General features: G+C 39.4%; 1 pseudogene; it reads right to left on the bottom strand.

The window, feature by feature from the left end:
- Positions 1-6,498: 6,498 nt before the first annotated feature.
- Positions 6,499-6,863, bottom strand: LOC132488079 (small ribosomal subunit protein eS25-like; annotated as a pseudogene).
- Positions 6,864-15,344: the final 8,481 nt, after the last annotated feature.

Genomic DNA, 15,344 nt, shown 5'->3' with positions numbered 1-15,344 from the left:
ATCAGACTATATATTCCTAACCACTACATTATGTTGCCTCTACTGGGACATTAGCTGAAAGGAGAGATCCTAAGAGGTTTTGCTTTTTTGTTAGTTTGATAATAGAGCCTGTTTTTACGCTGATGGAAATTAGTCAGTGGAAAGTGAAAACTTCATGAAGTAAATGAGAGAGAATGCAAAAGGAAACATCTTGAAAAGATGAGAGGGGATGAGATCCAGAACACAAGGAAGGAGCTGGCCTTTGATAGGAACAGTGAGTTTTGTTCTTAGTAACAACCAACAACAGGTGGCGGGAGGGGAGCAGAAACTGGGACTGATGCGGTAGGTAGATTTGGAGATAGGATAATAAGAGAGTTTCTCCTTGTGGCTCTGACCTTCTCAATCAAGTGAGGCAAGATTATCTTCTGAGAGTGAAAAGGGAAAGGAACAGGAAGAAACAGGTTTGACAAGAGAGGGAGAGGTACGATAGAGGTAATTTCGGAGAACGGTTAAGTGTAGAGGAATGTGAAATAGTATTGAGGCCTTATTTGAAATCTGTCGTCATGAATTTTAAATGAAACCATTCAGTGTAGTTATTTGGTTTTCTCCAGCAATTATAGCTGAAGAAATTGGGTACAGGCACAGAGAAAGCAATTATGTGGTTAGCAGTAAAAAGAAGGGAGAGAGGGTCAAGGGAATTAAGGGTATTTGCGAGGGAGTGAGTAAACATGAAATCCAAGTTGGGTGAGGAAGGAAATGACGTGAGAGTGAATGACAGTGAAAATGCAGTAATGTCCGTAATTGCAACCAAAACATGAATGAGGAGTTGTTTGCTTTCTTTTATTTTTATGGAACCCGACAGGCTGCTTCTAAAATTTGTAGGAAAGCACAAAGGGTCAAGGAGATCTAGGACAGTCCTGAAAACCACATTGGGGGACTCGCCATAGTAGATATTAGGACTTATTTTAAAGATATATAACTAAAGTAATATGGTATTGATCACAGAGGCCAATGTAGTATTGGTCACAGTTAACAGGATAGAGAGCTCAAGAATATATGGAAACCTGATTTAAGGCAGAGCTGACATTGTACATAATGTTGAATGAGGCTGGTAAAGCAGGTTATCCATATTAAATAAATGAAAATTGATCCTTAATTCACACCATGCTTATGAATTGATGTCAATATGAAATCAAAACTATGAAACTTTTCAAAGAAAATAAGAAATAGATGTATGATCTCAGGGTAAAGAAGAATTTCTTTTAAGAGAAACAAAAAGCACAACCACAAAAGAAGGAACTGATAAGTTTGATATATTAAAATTAATAACTTCAGTTCAAACGACATGATAAAGTAAAAAGACAAGCCACAAACTAGGAAAAGGTATTTTTAACACAGAATCCAGGATTATAATCCAGAAAATATAAAGAATTTCTACCAATCCATTGAAATCAATCCATTTAAGGAAAATAAGCAAAAGACATAAATAGGCGTTTCACAGAATAAGAAATATGAATTACCTAGAAACATAAAAAAGATACTCAAATTCATTAATATTTATGGTAATCAGAGAAATGAAAATTAAAACCACAATGAAATATCACTTTATACCTTTAGATCATCTTTGGACCCCGAAACTTCTATGAGGGTGCAGGCTGAGAAAACTACTTCATTGCAAACATGAACCATTTCTTATAGAAAAGGAAGGATGACTCAGAGTTCAGAACCAAGAACCACGGAGAATCATTGTCAGGGAGCAGGATGGACCCATTTAAAGGAACAGGTGGTTTTCAGAATTAGACCAGTGACTACCATGTCCTTTTGCCAGGAGTGTTAATTTATGGTATAGCTATCCTATCCTGTATCACCACAGTATCTTGGGTGTGCAGAGGGCAGATACACTTGTCTCTTTAGCTCAAGGTCTTCCTGTTAACAGAAACCATACTCAAGGTGTGGTACCCAAAGAATTGTATCTGTACCTGATTAGATGAGCAGATCCTAGACTCTGATGCAATGCTGAAATAAAAGGAAGTTTTGGGGATCTTAGGAGAGCATGACTGTAATTTTGCATGTGGGAGGGATGTGAATTGTGGCAAGGGAGACAATGGAAGAAAGTCAAAGATGGCACCATCAATTCCTTCCCTACTCACACATGCATGCTGCTCCTCGACTCAGAAGGTGGAATCTAATTCCCCTCCTTTTGAATCTGGGCTGGCTTTAATGATTTGCCTTGACCAATAGAATACAGTGAAAATGAAGTTCTAGGACATCCATGGATGGGTGATAAAAAGCCTCAGCTTCTGCCTTAGAACATGTGCTTTGTCCATTCCTCTTAGAGCCCTGAACCACCATGTAAAAAGTCCAGGCTACTCTTCTGAAAAACAGGTGTGTGGAGCAGCACTGAGGTTACCAGACGTGTGATTATCCAGCCCAGTCAAGCCTGCAGGAGACTTCAGTCCCAGTCACTAACTGACTACAACTGCATGTGAGATCCCCAAGAGAGAACCAGCTAGCTGAGCACAGTCAACTCTCAGAACCGTGGAGAAAATAATGAATTGTTGTTTAAGCCACCACACTTTAGGATATTTGTTACACTGTGATAGATAACCAGACAACATGGTTTTGAGCCCCCTTATCATCTTCACCCTCATATATACATGTTCTAATTTTTTTCACCTAAGTCAAGGCTGTTAGGGAAATCTTTTCCTTTATAATCTTGCCTGCTTTCCAGGTGACAGGTGTATCCTGTCACTCTAGAGGGTTCCTTGTTTTGACAAATGCCATGATGGATTTGGGCATATAAACTAGAAGTAGAAAGGAGGCTCAAGTTGAACAGCTCTGCTTTATAAAGGAATTCAAAATGCCTAGGGAAGGGCTTCTCTGGTGGCACAGTCGTTGAGAGTCCGCCTGCCGATGCAGGGGACACGGGTTTGTGCCCCGGTCCGGGAAGATCCCACATGCCGCGGAGCGGCTGGGCCTGTGAGCCATGGCTGGGCCCGTGAGCCTGCGCATCCAGAGCCTGTGCTCCGCAATGGGAGAGTCCACAACAGTGAGAGGCCCGCGTACTGCAAAAAAAAAAAATTGCCTAGGGAAAATTGAGGACAGAGGTAAAACAAGAGCCAGGAATGCTAGGCAAAGTATCATAAAAAGTACAGAGAAATAACTCTCTGATGGAAGGAATAAGTTGTTAACTTTGGAGTATAAAATATAAAAACGTCTCCCCTGACTTATGAATCTTCAGTAAAATCCTCAATGCTCACCTTCTGATGTGAGTGAACTCCTTATCAATAGCATGTAAGCATGATGGAACAGAAGAACGATGGGGCAGTCAATATCTGGGTTATATTTTAGAAAAATGTTGACTACAAGTATTTAACCCTGTAACCTGGCATTAAAGAAGTCCCCCAAACTAAAATTGATCCATTAATAAACATTTTGAGATAAAGTTGTTCAGTAATTTTGAGTCATTAAACTTACTCTTATCTAGCCTCTTTCCATTTTATTTCAAAGAATATCACAGGATCCAGTTAAACGTCTTCATGAAATCCACATGCTATATATATAAATGCCACTCCTCTTAACTGCCAGTTTATTAACCTTGTCAAAAAAAGTAGATTCATCTGACATCATATGTTCTTAGAATCATGTATCTTCCCTATGTGCTAAAAAAATCCATCCTTTTAATTCATCATTCTACAGTCTTGACAGGAATTGACATTAAGCCAACCAGTAATTGCCTCTTTGAAGGTGTTCATTGCTGCCTGAAACCTGGAGTGCTTATTAATCCAGCCATGTTTGGGAGAGAATCTTCCCTGAATCAGGGTACCACTGGACTTTCTCTGATGACTCTGGTATATCCCTGTGTATTGTACCAATGGTAACATGTACAGATATGTGGCATGAATCTGAACCTTAGAGATGTTGCCTCCCCCCAACTTATTGTCTACCTCTACAGATCCCAAATCGTGGTTCTGTATGCATAAAGCAGTATCTTAAAATAAATGCTCCTGGGAAACATCTAACCCTGAAGTTTCTAATCAGAGGTTTTGATAGCTCCAGTGTCAAAGGCTAGCTACCTGCCAGTAGCTTAGCCTTGCAAAGTTTTAAGAAAATCACAGTGACCCGTCAGCAATTTTTGTTTAAGAATAGAGAAGTGAAAAGCTAAAATGACAAGGACTGAGAATTTGTTAGTAGAGCAGTAGGGTATAAATTCAAATGTGCCTCTGAGAAAGAAGGGGTGCTGACTAAAGTTGCTGACCTAAGAGAAAGAATTTGACTCTGAAATAAAGCTGGAAAGGCAGAACTGGGGCAAGTGTCTGGACATGATGTCTGGACATGATGACAGATTTAGAAATTCAAATGAAAACTGAATAAAGGAGTAAAAGAAAAGCTGGCATTAAAGCTAGGAATGTCCCTGCATGTCTGGAACTTCCTTCCTGTCAATACACAGACCCTGGTGATCCTTTCCCTTACATCTCTTATTACTTTCTGAAGATAAACTATTTCAAACAGTTTGGCTCTGTGAGTGGTAAGATGAATAAACAAGCTTTTCAGCTTTAACAAAGGTATAGATAGAGACTGTGGGAAGTAAATCACCACTTTAAAAAATGAAGATATTTCCATATGTGTAAAAAGACGTCGTGCTCTAAAGGGGGTGCTCTGTAACCCTAAAATGACGGAATATGTTTTAGGTGCTGATCAGCCACCACAGAATGGCTCATTTATGCATATTCCCAGCTTCCCCCACTTCTTGCCTACATCTTCTATAAAAGAGGATGCATAGGTCAGAGAACATCTTTCCACCTGTCCCTTGCAGCAAGTGTGTGTGGGTGCGTGCACACACCCACTTTACACTAAAACCTAGAACATTCCTTGGTATTTAAGTTGTTGAACAAAGTACAACAGATGAAATAGATTCTTACTGTTCACTCTAATGCATTCAACAAGAACTCATTAATTTCTTTTTAAAACATTACTACATGGGCTTCCCTGATGGTGCAGTGGTTGAGAGTCCGCCTGCCGATGCAGGGGACATGGGTTTGTGCCCCGGTCAGGGAAGATCCCACATGCCGCGGAGTGGCTGGGCCCGTGAGCCATGGCCGCTGAGCCTGCACGTCCGGAGCCTGTGCTCCGCAACGGGAGAGGCCACAACAGTGAGAGGCCGGCGTACTGCAAAAAAAAAAAAAAATTACTACATGCCAGATACTATGATAGATGGTGGAGCTAGAATGATGAGCAAGACCAAGTCCCAGCCCCAAGGAACTCATAGTTTATTCTGAAAAAAAAAAAAAAATGAGTTGTGAATGTGAGGATAAAGGCAATAAGAGGGGTGAATTACAGAGTTCTGTGCTGGAAAGGAGAAGGAAAGACTCACAAAGATGGTGACTGGTAAGCTGACTCTTAAGAAAGGAATTAAAGTTCACCAGATAGACAAGAGAAGGTATGGCTTTGGGAAAAACCACGGTCAAGCTCAATTTGCTCAAGGAGTGAAATAATTTTCAGTCTTTCCTATTTACTGATTTTTACAGACCAGACCAATATTTCCCACTAACTGATCACCCATTTCCCACATTACTGCTGCAGTTACTCTCATCTAAAGAAACTCATATTTATCTCTTTCCCCAAAGATATTGCTGTGATTTGGTCTTCACAAATTAAGACAACCTTTGGGATAATTGTCATTGACTCCAGGTTCCTTTACTCAGGCATGGTACAAGTCACTAACAGAAAAATCATTGGCTAATGAAGAATAAATGTAGAAATGTTCTATCATTCCTTTTCTATTCTATAGGCTCTGAAAAATTCTATAACCAGCCTGGAGCTATATTTAGACAACCATAATACATCCCACACAGAAAAGATAAAATTCCAATTGATCAAAATGACATTTCCCCATAATGGAAATAAAATGCAAACAGGCTAAGTACCCAACAATTTGGTTTAGTAAATTATGGTGCATCAACATGACAGAAAATTATTCAGCCTCCAAAAATGATAATTAAAATGATTATGTGTGGTATGTGGGAAAGAAAATGCAAAATAGCTTATACACATGATTGCATTAAAATGTATCTGCTTGTGAAATATTACTTGGAAATAACATGAAAAAAATTAAAATCAGTAATTGCAGTGGGGACTGCAATTTCTGGCATATGTTTCTTTTCAAATTTTTCTTTAATGCTATCAATGGGTCATCTTTTAATTTTTTAAAGTTTGGTGTTTTTAAAGAGTGCTCTGAGTGTGGCTGCTGAATTCAAGTCTGCCATCTTCTTTGTTCCTCATACTTTGTTAGAGTTAACACAGCCTAAGACCACAAGAGCTGTTTCATGCCACTCTCATTGAACTTAGTGACAGCAACAAAAACTCTTATCTTACACTTTGTGATCAAAAAAATCTTAATATAGAAACTTTCCTTTAACTTCACTAAATTTTTCTTTGTTATAATAGAGCCATCAATTCTTTTTCTTTTTTTATGTAATAAAGTTTTATTTTTCAAAATGTACAGCTGGAGGGACCTGTTCATGCATCTTCACCAGTGGCTGGGGCATCTCCACCCTTGGTGTTTCTAGTGTAAGTTACGTGAGCTCTGTTCTTTGAAACCAGCTTAATAAGTCCTTTACTAAGGAGCTTCTGAAAGGCTGCCCTGGCCAGAGAACTGCTAATCTTCTGTCTCTCAGAGATGACAGTGAGGCTATGAGCTTATAGTTGGAAACTTGCTTACAGAGTTTGTCATGTATCTCTTTGTCAAACAAGACTAGGTTATTGAGCTTGTTCTAAAATGTCTTTGGACCACTTCTTGTTTTGGCCTTGCCCCCAGATTTTTTCACCATATCTTTGTTTTTCTTGGCCGACTTTCTGGCATTTTTCTTCTTTCTTCTCATCATCCTTGGGCAGCATAGCAAAGTTCAGAGAGCAGCTGCTACCATTCAGCCTCGCTACAATGTTGGACAAAAAGCCCATCACTTCTATCTGTTGACATATTTTTAGCTATCGGAGAAAGAATAATGTAATAATTAAGAGTATGGGCAGCCTTCTTTCTTCTGGTTGCATTATCTTGGACAAGTTACTTAGCCTCTCTGTACTTCACTTTCTTGTCAGTAAAATAAGATGACAATAATTGTGATAATATTACCAACTGAATATTGAATTCTAATTTTGCTAATTCTTGGGGTTGTCATAAAGATCCAATGAGATGATCCAATGAGATGATCCATGCCAAGCTTGGCCTATGTGCTCAATCACCGGTAGCTATTTATTGTCCTTACACTTGACTCATGGTGGGGTACGACTCTTCCTGACACCATTTATGTAGTTCTGGGCCACTCTCTAATCTTATCTTGGCATATGTCCATCTTTTTCATCTTTTATTCATATCTTTTTAAAATCTGAGTTTAGGACTTCCCTGGTGGCGCAGTGGTTAAGAATCTGCCTGCCAATACAGGGGACACGAGTTCAATCCCTGGTCCGGGAAGATCCCACACGCCATGGAGCAACTAAGCCCACGAGCCACAACTACTGAGCCCACGTGCCACAACTACTGAAGCCTGTGCACCTAGAGCCTGTGCTCTGCAACAAGAGAAGCCACCACAATGAGAAGCCTGTGCACGGCAACTAGAGTAGCCCCCACTCACCACAACTAGAGAAAGCTCACATGCAGCAACAAAGACCCAATGCAGCCAAAGAATAAAATAAAACCTGAGTTTACAGAGAGCTTTCTAGAAATGATACTTTCTTCTTTTCCTTGTTTTTTATCTGGATCATTTGTGACTACAACGTCAGAATTACATTATGTAAAGAATCCTGTTCCAGGGACTTCTCTGGTGGCTCAGTAGTTAAGAACCCGCCTGCCAATGCAGGGGACATTGTTTGAGCCCTGGTCTGGGAAGATCCCACATGTGTGGAGCAACTAAGTCCGTGCACCACAACTACTGAGCCTGTTCTCTAGAGTCCAGGAGCCACAACTACTGAGACCATGTGCCACAACTACTGAAGCCCACACGCCTAGAGCCCATGCTCTGCAACAAGAGAAGCAACCACAATGAAAAGCCCGTGCACCGCAACAAAGAGTAGCCCCCACTCACCGCAACTAGAGAAAGCCTGTGCACAGCAATGGAGACCCAACACAGCCAAAAAATTAATTAATTAATTTTTTAAAAAGAAAAAAAAAATTTTTTTTAATTGCTTTAAGAATCCTGTCCTGCCTGCCAGCCTCCCTCTCTGCCCCGATGTCAGCAGCTCACCAGCTGCAGGCCATGCACGCGCAGTCCGCTGAGCTGCAGCGCTTGGCGCTGGAGCAGCAGCAGTGGCTGCACGCCCATCACCCGCTGCACAGCGTGCCGCTCCCTGCCCAGGAGGACTACTACAGTCACCTGAAGAAGGAAAGCGACAAGCCGCTGTAGAACCTGCGATCAAGAGAGCACCCGTGGCCCCTGCATCTGGACCCAGGAGGCCTCCCTCCCCGCCTGCCACTCAGAGCAGAGGGGGTGCCGCGCAGTCCCAGGGCCTGGGCCTCTGGGCAGAAGGAAGGAGGAAGGGACAGGTGGAAGGCCAAGGCTCCTGTGGCGTGCGGAGGTGGGGAGGGGCGGGGGTGAGGGCGGAAAGCGCACAGCATCTTGGACCAGGTCCCTCTCCCTTGGCCCCCGCCTTTCTCCCTCCCCCGCGCCCCACCCCCGTGGCCACCGCCTCTCCCCCACCCCTTGGTGTGATTATTTCATCTGTTAGATGTGGCTGTTTTGCGTAGCATCGTGTGCTGCCCCTGCCCCTCCCCAGCCCCCGTGTGCGCGCCCCCCACTGCGATGTATGCCCCTTGCCCTTCCCCCACATTAATAATTTATATATATAAATATCTATATGACGCTCTAAAAAACATCTCAAACAAAACCAACCAAACAAAAACATCTTCACGACTCCCCAGGAAAAAAAAAAAAAAAAAAGAATCCTGTCCTGCTTGAACCATATTTTCTTTGAAGAGTTTCATGTCACAGAATCATGCCCATCTTTTGTATGAACTTTTCCAAACCTGTATTCCTACATGCTCAGGTTCATATGGGGTGATTCTGGCCTTCATACTCTTTGGCTTTCCTTAATTGATGTGAAACCATGCAGTTTTTTATTCTTCTAAATTAAAAAAAAAAAGACACACATGGTATACAAAGGAGTGAAAAAATAAAAAGCAAGTCACTCCTTCTTCTCCCAGAGGCAAACATTATTATGTGTTTTTTGTATTCTTTGGAAATACTCTATGCATTTTCATGCACATTTATATTTGCATACATATACATATGAGTACATATCACATTTTAAATCCCAACTGGATCAGACCATACACACTGCCCTACAAGTCACTTTTTACTCAGCAATATACCTTGGAGATTGTTTCATATCAGCACAAATAACACTTCATTTTTGTTTACAGCTGTGTAATTTTCATTGTATGGATGAATCCTAATTTTTTTACCAGCCCCATATTGATGTTCATTTGGGATATTTCTATTCTTATATTACAAACATTCTGGAATAAATGTCTTTCACCTATTACATACATATTTTATGTAATATATAAATAACCATACTGCATAAATAATTTTGTGTTCTTCCTTTTCCACATATCATACATTTTGGAAGTTTTAAAAAGTTATTTTCAGTTTTTCTGTTATAGATACAGCAAAATGAATATCATCCTTAATAATTCAGATGTCATGAGAAATGTCATTTTGATTAATTGTGATTCTAACCTTTGAGGATACAGGATATATTAGAATTGTCCAAACAAAGCTTCTGGCAGATTACAGAACTCTGCAAAACCAATGAAATAAGAAAAAAATTGATATAAACATTTCTTCTCCTTAGCAGACTTATCTATCAGAGACAAATAAGTTCCACACTTAGAGTTGTCAGACAAAGAAACTTAAGGTCACTATCTCTATTATAGCAAATGTGCAAGTAATATTTGTTAGAGTCCTGGAAATTTAAAAGCTGATTCAAAGAGTACATGTATTCATTGAAAAGTACAGTCAAATTGTGCCCCAAACAGGTTGTACAAAGTACCTGACTTCCTCAAGTTTCTCATTACCCTGTTCGTTACCAAAAAATTTTATCTTACAGTCAAAATTTGACCAAGAGCATCAAGTTTTCTATTTGTATCCTTAACATTCTGAGAGGTAAGTCAAGAATTGTCCTCTGCACTGCTTTTAGCCAAACAGGTCTTTGGGGAAAGTGCAGTTCCATCAGTATCCTTCCCACCAACATTCTCTAAGAATTGACTGTCAGATCCTGGATGGCCACCAGTGAACAAATGGAAGACCTGGGAATTTAAAATAAGGGTGGCCCTGACTGTGCAGTGTCATTAGTTCATTCTTCTAATGGTGAATCAGCTTAACCACTTGGATCTGATTTGTTTACTGTCTCTAGGCTGTAATGTAGTTAATAAAAATGAAAAGTGAATTTCCAGATTTGTTACCAGCTTAGCTACTCTTTAATGCCTTAAGACACAGACAGGGAGCATCTAGGGCAGAAAATCAAAGACTTCTTTGGCTCTTTCTGGACTCCAGATCTTAAATTCTGTAGCACTTCAGAGATGATTGCTGCTGCCGACAGAACTTATCACAAACCAGAGGAACATTTCTCAGTGTAAAGAGTCTCACTTTTCCTCTTTAAGTGTACAGTGTCACTGCACTGAATCATCCTGCACACAGAACCCAGTGTGAGAGACTATACAATTCATTCATTAATTCAACAAAAACGTATAAGTATCCACTCTCTCAGACTCTGTCCCAGGTTTGGAGATAGTGACACGAACAAAACAGAGAAAAATGACTACCCTCCTGGAGCTCACATTCTCGTAAGGTGGAGTAAGTCAATAAACAGAATAAGTAAAATATAAAATATACTAGATGGGGCTTCCCTGTTCGCTCAGTGGTTGGGGGTCCGCCTGCCGATGCAGGGGATGCGGGTTCGTGCCCCGGTCCAGGAAGATCCCACATGCCATGAAGCGGCTGGGCCCGTGAGCCATGGCCGCTGAGCCTGCGTGTCCGGAGCCTGTGCTCCGCAACGGGAGAGGCCACAACAGTGAGAGGCCCACGTACCGCAAAAAAAAAAAAAAAAAAAGAAAGGCTGAGGAAGTGTGCCATGAAGGAGATTAAAAAGACATGCCAAAAAAAAAAAGACATGACAACTAAATGCATTAGGTCATCCTAGACTGGATTCTGTACCTAAGGGGGTGGGGTGGGGTGAGGTGGGGTGGAAATTTGCTATATAAAGGACACTATGGAACAATTGATAAAATTGGGAGACAGACTGATAAAAAATATTGTATCAATGCTGAATTTCCTGAATTTGGTAACTGTACTATAGCTATACAGTAGCTACACACTGGTATGTTAAGATTGACATATGAATTTATTTCATCTGATATATATATATATAAATATATATATAAATATATATATATATATATATATAGAGAGAGAGAGAGAGAGAGAGAGAGAGACTGAGAGAATGAGACTGCAAATGTGGCAAAAGGTAAAAAATTGGTAAATTTGGATAAAGGTCTTGGGTACTTCTCTGTACTATTCTTGAAACTTTGAACTATTTCAAAATAAAAGCTTGAAAGTATATATCAGATCATACCTACTTCCCTCTCATACCCTTCTAATGGTTTTCTACCACATTTTAAGGTGAATGCAAAACCCTTACCCTGATCCTTGTGATCTAATTGCCCTGCCTCTATTTTCCACCATCTCCCCCAGGTCACTGGGATTCGGCTCCACTAGCCTTCCTGCTATTCTTCACCTACACAAGTTCCAACTTAGGGTCTTCGTAGCAGCTGCTCCTTCCCTATAATGCCTTGCCCTGATCTTCACAAGGCTGACTCCTTTGTCTTATTCAAGCATCAGTTTACCCATGTCCTTTTCTAAACAAATATAAAGTGCCTAACCCCCAACCCAACCACTTTCCATCACTTCCCTCTATTTTATTTTTATTATGATATTTATCACTACCCCATGTCTCATGTTTTTGTTTGATCATTGTCTGTTCTGCTAAAATGTAAACTCCATGAGACCTTATTTGTCTATTCACTGTATTTCCAGCTCCTGGAACAGTGGAACAAAAGGGACATATTATAAAGTGTTTGCTGAATGAACAGATGTTGCAATAAACATCCTTGTATATATGTATTTGTGTATGCTCTAGTGTAAATTTTGAGAAGTGAGATTCTTGGATCAAGGCGCGTGTGTGAATTTTAAATTGCCGACGTCCCTCCAAAATTACCACACCAATTTATCTTACCCCAACAACCCCTGAGACAGTCTAATATTATTCATTTTTATATTTTCAATATGGTTACAAGGGTATTCAGCTAATAATAATTCATTATGTTATATATTTGTTTCATGCAACTTTCTGTATCTGTGTTATATATTACAATAAAAACAGCTTTAAAATATTTCAATATTATAGTAATAGAGAATTTGCTTGTAGAAATTCAGCAAGTAAAAGCCAGAGTGATTATTGGATACAAAAGGTATCCAATGTTATTCTTACATAAGTGAATTATTTTTGCAATTTTTTTGATCATGCCAAGGAAAGGGTTGGATGGTTGAGAACAAGAAAATATGTGAGGTATCCTAAAATTGCTTATATTTAATCCTAAACCAGCAAGATCTTAATGTACACTTTCTAACAAAAGCTTTAAAGGAAACTCTTTCAAAAATTTTTGTTTTAGTGTATCTTTCTTATGGATCTCAGGACTTTGTAATAACTCTTTCTGAAATAAAAAAGTAAGAGTATATTTATTGGCAAATTAAAAATGCTTAATTTCTAAGGACTAAAGCACTATAACTTTGTTACAATGCCTTCAATAATATTAACAACTCAACAATATTACAACATAATTTTAAGAACCCTAAATATCAGTGAGGCTAAAACTCAGAAGAAGATATACTAACTTCAAGTGAAGGACAAAATGAGAATCTCAATACTTTGGAGTCTAATTACTCTTTTTTTTTTTTTTTTTTTTTTTTTTTTGTGGTACGCGGGCCTCTCACTGCTGTGGCCTCTCCTGTTGCAGAGCACAGGCTCCGGACGCGCAGGCTCAGCGGCCATGGCTCACGGGTCCAGCCGCTCCGTGGCATGTGGGATCTTCCCGGACCGGGGCACGAACCCGTGTCCCCTGCATCGGCAGGCGGACACTCAACCACTGCGCCACCAGGGAAGCCCTGGAGTCTAATTACTCTTAAACGAGACAAAGAACATCTGTTTTCTTCCACAAGGGTAGTGAAGCTTGCCCTTCTTTTTGTTTTGTTTGTTTTAGGTTCTGTATTTGATTAATTTCATGGCCACAAATGATATATTTGCAAAACAATTACAGTGGATATTTGAACTCAACAAGCCCACTTTAATTTTTTGCAGTTCTTATAAAATCTTCAAAAAGAAAGCAATAACCTGCTGTATAAAAAAATAAATAAAATTAAATTTAAAAAAATTTTTTAATGTTTCTATTAAAAAAAAGAAAGCAATAATTAGACTGGCACCCCTATGAATGCTCAGTGAAATGAAAACTAAAACTTTTGCTCGAGGGAGACCCATGAGGGAAGCAAATTCAACTCAACCAAGACTTAGGCTGCAGGATTCAGTTCTAAAAGTCAGTCAGATCTGAGCCACAGAACCCACTGGTTCCATTCCGGAAGCACAAATCAGGAATTCAAGGATCATTTATCAGCACCATTTTGCAGTTTGCTGGCAGTACCAGAATTCTAATAAATTAGTTCAAAAGTTCTTTGAACAAGTTCTTCAGGTAATATATCTGAATGGTTCCCTCCCACAGCTGCTAACAATTGCTGATCATGCAAACAATCCAAGTCCATTGAAAAAATATTTTCCTTTATATATTTATATGTAAACAAACACATAAACATGTCATATATAATGATTTAGGAAAGTTGTGCTTCTGTTGTTATAAACTATCAATTTTATTTATTGAGGGTTTACTATGTACCATGTTCTATATTGAGGTCTTTACATACTTCCTAGTTATTCCACAGAAACTCTGCTAAGTAAGAATTATTTTCCCCCATTTTATAGTCAAGATATTGATTCTAAGAGAAAAATATGACTTGCTCAAAGTCACATGGATAATTATCAGTGGCTCTAGATTCCTTACCCACTACTCCAGGTTAGCTGTTTCCCCCTCATTGAAGTAAACCTGAACAAATATAAAGAAGCTGTCAGGTCAGAAGAAAATGGCAGGGAAGTACTGCATACTTTCCCTTACAGCCATACTCTCATGGCCTAAAAAGGCCACATTCCGGTTTGTAATGGGGAGAGGTACTTCCACCATGATACTCTCTCCCATAAACCACCCATGCTCAACCTTGACCAGTGTGAACTAGGGCTGTGAGTCTCATAGAAAAGAGCAGATATCAAAAACCAATGAAGATACCTGTCTATTTTGGAAAAGTGCTCCAAGAGATTCTGATACCCTGGGGCCCTGACCTAAAGTTGAGAATTGTTGCACAAGGAATGTTGGAAGAGTTTAGAGAATTTCTTCCACCTATTTTCTGCATTTATCTCCTAAATAGGCAGTTGAGTATTGGCTCATGTGCTGCAAACGCTTGGGTCCAAACTCTATTTTATCTGGTTGAAATTCCCAAAACTGCATAGTTTATGCCTAGCATTATTTCTTAGTTTCAGAGCCTATTCAGTTTTGTTCTTTTTACTTCTTTTTGAACATTTGTTCCATTATAAGCTTATTTTTTTAAGCTTATTTTTAATGCCATCACTTTTCCATTGAAGTATATATATGCACATATATACATACACATCTATACATAATTCTTGACATATTCAAAAGAATATAAATAATGTATATGTAAACTTTAAGCAAAATAAGATAAAGGTCACCCTGTGTGACTGACAATCTAAAACAACAGAACATTGTCAAAAACTTGTACCTACTTATGTGCCCTCCCTTTATGGTGGAGTGTGCCCTCTCCTTATAAGCAGAGGCTCACAGAATATACCTGGCAGTGTTTTCTGATTTCCATGATAGTGAGTTCTGTTCCTTGTTTTTACTTCCTTAAGCCATTTCATTCAGCTTTGGGTCCTTTGGGTATTCATTATTGACTGATGGATTCAGTCTCTAAATATGTTAGTAAGTAAGATTGACCTGTAACTTCCTCTGTCATATTGAAATTTGGCTGAATTTGGTATCAAGGGAATAGGGGCCTCATAGAATAAGTTTTCTATTCTCTGAAATAAGCTGTGCAAGTTTACTCCTTAAAAATTTGGTAGAACTCACCTATAAAGCAACCTGGGTCTGGAGTTTTCTTCATGGGAAAATATTAACTGCTAGTTGAATTTTTTAA

The sequence above is a fragment of the Mesoplodon densirostris genome, chromosome 4 (assembly GCF_025265405.1).
Source record: "Mesoplodon densirostris isolate mMesDen1 chromosome 4, mMesDen1 primary haplotype, whole genome shotgun sequence".
NCBI lineage: Eukaryota > Metazoa > Chordata > Mammalia > Artiodactyla > Ziphiidae > Mesoplodon > Mesoplodon densirostris.
Note: the sequence above shows the minus strand (reverse complement) of the source record. Positions and strands in the feature narration are given on the sequence as shown.